Genomic DNA, 4,973 nt, shown 5'->3' on the forward strand with positions numbered 1-4,973 from the left:
CATGCTATTTGAATTTGTTGATATATATAATTTGTAAAGAATTAGTAGTACTTCTTATCCAAACATTTGGTAGCATCAGGTTCTAGGCTTTGTTTTAATTTTCATTACAGTCTGAATGTGATTACTCATTATTGATCTATTTAGACAATCTTCTATTGTCTCCTCCTCCTCTTCCTCTTTCTCATCCTCTTCCCCTCTTCATATTTTGAGACATATCTTATAGCCCAGGACGAACTTGAACTCTTCATCTTTCTGTGTCTACATTCCAACTGCTGAGATTATAGGTGTGGGCTACCATGCCTAGATATATTTCTCCTGTATCCAATCTTTGTACATGCCCAGGAATCTATCCATTTCTTGTAGCATTTTTAATTGGCCAATATATAAAAGTTTATAGCAATTCTCTATGATTGTGTTTCTGTTATCAGATAAAATACCTTTTTTACCCTGGTTGTATTTAAGCCATTTCCCTTAATCTAGCTAAACATTTCTTGAGTTAACTTTTCAAAGCATCAAATTACCATTTTGTTCATCTCCTCTATTTTCAGTCCCAAATTTATTTGTATCTACTTTGATATTTATTTCTTTCCTTCTTTCAATTTTCTACTAAATGCATTCACTTCTAGTTGGTTCATTTCCATCAGTTAATGATTTACTTATTTTAGAGAAGCGGTAAAGCCCTCTGTTGTATAGCAATGTCTTCCAAGATCAAACCTTCCATCTTGGAGGAAGTGAAACATTTCATACTGCAGGAAAGCTGGTAAGGTCAGGAAGTAAATAACTCAATATCTTCAGGAAGGCCCTGAAATTCAACAGATTCATAAGCCTTTCCCTGCCCAAGACCTCTGAGAGACACTCTCAGGCTGTCTGAGCTGCTTGGAAGAAGCAGAAACCAGCCAGCTGAACTGCCTGGAACTTGTTGAGTTGCCTATAGTTTGTGCAGTGTGCTTCAAGTCTCCTGCTTTTGTGAGCTGTAACCCATGTGGGGCTGGGCTTTGATGATTCATCTGTCTAACTATTCACCTGTCTTTTGAGTCATTTCAGCTTCTTTAAGTAACCCTTCACCTATATTCCTGTAAGTAACCTCTCACCCATATGCCTGTAAGTAACTCCAATAAAATTCATTCTCCGTGTTGGATTTTGGTAGTATCCTTACTTTGGTCTGTCATTTGTTCCCTATCTAGGGTGAGTAGATGTTTATTTACAACTCCCCAGGAATAGTGTCATACAACACCCTCCCACACTCATGAAATGGCATTAGCAATATTGTAAAAATGAGCCAGGCATGGGGGAACACAACTTTAATCCCAGTACTTGATAGCAAGGAGGTCTCTGTGAGTTTGAGGCAAGCCTGGTCTACATTGTAAATACCAGGCCAGCTAGGACTACAGAGTGAGATTATATGTATCCTTCATTGAATGAGCTTGGTAGGTGCTTCCCTGTCTATTTTGTGGAACAGTTTAAGGAGTGTTTGCATTATCTCTTCTTTAAACTTTTGATAGTGTTTGACAATGAAGCCATCCAGTCCTATGCTTTTCTTTGTGAGGAAACTCTATTACTGCCTCAATTTCATTTCTTGTTATCAATCTATTTAAATTATTTATATAGTCTTGATTTAATTTGGGTAAGACATATGTATCTAGGAATTTACTTTTCTTCTAGGTTTCATGGTTTTTTATAGATAAGTTTTCAAACAATTCCCCAATGATCCTTTAGATTTTATTGTAATCTGTTGTAGCATCTTATTTTCATCCCTAACTATTAATTTAGGTCCCTTTCTTTCCTTCTTCCTTCTTTCTTTCTTTCTTTCTTTCTTTCTTTCTTGTTTCTTTCTTTCAGTTTTTTGCTGTTGTTAAAGAGTAATCAATTTTGGTTTTCCTTTCAAAGCACCAGCTCTTTGGCTGAGTCTGTGTATTGTTCTTTTATTCTCCATTTCATTTAATTTTTTTTTGTCAGTTATTGATTGGGGGTTTAGCTTGCTCTTCTTTTTCCAAGTCCTTAAGTTGCATCATTAGGTTATTTATTTGAGATCTTTCTGGTTGTTTTAAAATAAGACTTACCCTATTAACATGTTTTCATCATCTGTTGACTTGATGCTTTAACATCTTCTCTTGTGTGTAGGCAGTACTTACCTCATCCTGGACAGCCTCACAACGTCTGACTCACTGCCTGGGCATCCCATCTCCCTCATCACTCTTCTTTCCTTGGCAGGAGTCTTTCTCATAAGGTGTACTTTTCAAATACAATCCAGCAAATCCAGAGTCCAACCACTCCCCTTCTTTGTGGTACAGACAAGAGCTTTCCTCTAGGTTGTTAACCTTTTCATCTCTATTGCTGATTTTCTTGTGCATTTTTCTACTCTTCTATGTTGCTGTCTTCTCTAGGTCCTGTATTGAATTGATTTGCTTCTTTGAATTCCCTTTGAACACGATCATTTTCCCATTGATCATTTTTACCAGAAAACTTTTGAAATCTTCACCTGGCATTTTACCTATTTCACTACCTTTGGGTTCAGTAGCTAAGGGTTCTGATCTTCAGCGGAGTCGTGTTGCCTTGCTTTTTCATATTTCTGGTATTTTTGTAATGTAGTTTGTGCATCTGTTGGTTTCTATACCCCTTTCAGTTTTATTTGGGTATATTCTTGTTCAGCAGCCTACTTTTGAGGGTTCAACCCTAGTACCACTCAGAGAGGAGAAAACAAAGTGCTATACCAGAAACAACATAAAAAATTTTTAAGGTTAGAGAATTACACTTAAAATTGATGAAAGCCCACTAACACATCGCCAGCATGGCCACAAGCCAGAAAATGGGAAAATGGATATAGAATGTGCTATGAAATTAAAATTATTTAGGGTAAATGTGAAAATAATTCATTTAGTTTATGAGATGAAGGGGGCAGAAGGGGAAAATAGAGGAGAAATAAAATTAAATAAGTGAAAAAAAGAGTAGCAGTGAAGAATGTTAGGAAGGCAAAGAGAAGTGAGCAAGAGATTAGACAAGAGAAAGACATGAATAAACAGTAAAAAACAAATCCCTGTAATGTACGTTTGAAAGGTAAATGTAGGAAAGGGAATAAAAATTTAATTTTCAACAAACAATAATCTCCAATAAGAAAAAGTCATAATACTACTATAGTGGAGTAAATGGGGCTGGGGGAGAAAAAAGGAATAATGTGAAAGAAAGATGGCCAACTAGTGGGAAAAGATGTGAAAACAAAATTAGATTTCTGTATGAGTATGAAAAAATGGAATCATGTATTCTTAAACATGATAAAGTAAAAATAAAGCTAAAAGTATAATATAAAGAGTAGGGAGACAAGGACAAAAACAAAATGATGACGTGTTAGAGCAGCTTCTTTCTGGGTTCTGAACAGCTGGACACTGGCAGTACCATGACCAGCAATGGTGGTTGGTTGAACTGAGCTTTTGTCTTTTCTATGACATACGTTGGTGCTGAACCTAAACTGGGTTGATATCCCATTAGTGTAACAGGCACCTTTGCTGGCCACTCTCAGTTTTGCTGTCTGTGGGCTCAGCAGGATCTGTTCTTCAGAGCTGTCCAGCTTGTTCCCCTTGGTGACAACGGTTGTAGCTGGGGGTGTTTCCCAATTGCACTGTGAGAGTGGAATCAACCAGAGCACTGAGATCTATATTGGCAGAAGACCTTTATTGGCTCCAGAGGTTGATCTACCTGCTGACCTCAGGCTCAGGACTGTTAAACTTTAAGGATGCTCTTGGAGATGGGATCTGCTCCTGCAAAACCAAGGATGGAGTTATGTTTCTCTATGGCCCTCACTGCCTGAGCCATATCTCTCTCTGCCTGCACTTTTCAGCTTATCAGTGTTGGCCACTCTCTCTGCATAACTGCCTCCCTTTACCTCACTTACCCAGATGCTGTGGCAGATTAAATTACGGCTTCTTTTTTAACTTTTAAAAAAATTATTTATTTAATAACCACATAATTAGAAGAAGCATTTCATTACATCAGCATTGACGTAGTCAATAACAATTTTCTGAGCTAGGATGCATCTCTTACAAAATTGGTTGTACATTTTTAGGTTTACAGTTGAATTATTACAGTTATACAATATTGCATAAACCCTATAAGACATAAAATTAAATGACGTTTTAACCTTCAAAAAAGATCTCCATTTCATTATTAAAATACAGAGTTTCATGCAGAAAACTTCATTTTTAATGCAATTGACATTAAGATGTTTACACATGCGTTTCTAATCTCTATATATCAGATTATTACTAGTCACAGCCGGTTACTTTCTGAGCTCCTTGGCAACTGAGCATGGATACAAAGTCATCAGGTAGATATCAATGATAATGTTTTCATGTCTATTAATTACTAAGGAGCAAATTTTTATGCTTTGAAGAATTATTTTTTTAATCATTATTTTTTTAATTTTTAATAACTACATCATTAGAAGCTTTTCACTATAGCTTTAACATATTCAGTAACACACTCCAGAGAAACAGTACATCTCTTTCACAAGTGGGTACAAGTTTCTAGGTTCACAGAAAAATATGGAACCTTTCACGAATTTGCGTGTCATCCTTGCACAGGGACCATGCTAATCTACTCTGTATCGTTCCAATTTTTTAGTATACGTGCTTCCAAAGCAAGCACATAATGGTGCTCTTTTATGATGGTGTTCTTTTGTAAGAAACTTGGCACCTGTGTATGTCTATAAAGTCATTGGGTAGATTTCAATGGTAATGTTTATCATCTCTACTAAATATAATAAATTTTTAAAAAATTTGTTGATTTTTTGTGCATATGTATATCACACAGAACATCCCAAACCATCTCATTCGACTACACAACCACTTTCCAGATAGCATCCTCCCATAGCCTCCCTCCCCCTACTAGAGTCCTTAAATTCTTATATCCCTGCTACTGTCTCCTGTGTTATTGGCACCCCCAGCCATTCCCCACTATTTGCCCTGCTGGTGACTCTAGTC

The 4,973-nt window shown here is 36.6% G+C and overlaps 1 non-coding gene across 1 annotated transcript; it reads right to left on the reverse strand.

Moving 5' to 3' along the window:
- Positions 1–4,529: 4,529 nt before the first annotated feature.
- LOC115070024 lies at positions 4,530–4,638 on the reverse strand. The gene has a single exon (XR_003849236.1). It is a non-coding gene; the product is annotated as a U6 spliceosomal RNA (small nuclear RNA).
- Between the last annotated feature and the right edge of the window lie 335 nt (positions 4,639–4,973).

This window comes from Nannospalax galili, unplaced genomic scaffold, assembly GCF_000622305.1.
Source record: "Nannospalax galili isolate Female #2095 unplaced genomic scaffold, S.galili_v1.0 scaffold553, whole genome shotgun sequence".
Taxonomy (NCBI): domain Eukaryota; kingdom Metazoa; phylum Chordata; class Mammalia; order Rodentia; family Spalacidae; genus Nannospalax; species Nannospalax galili.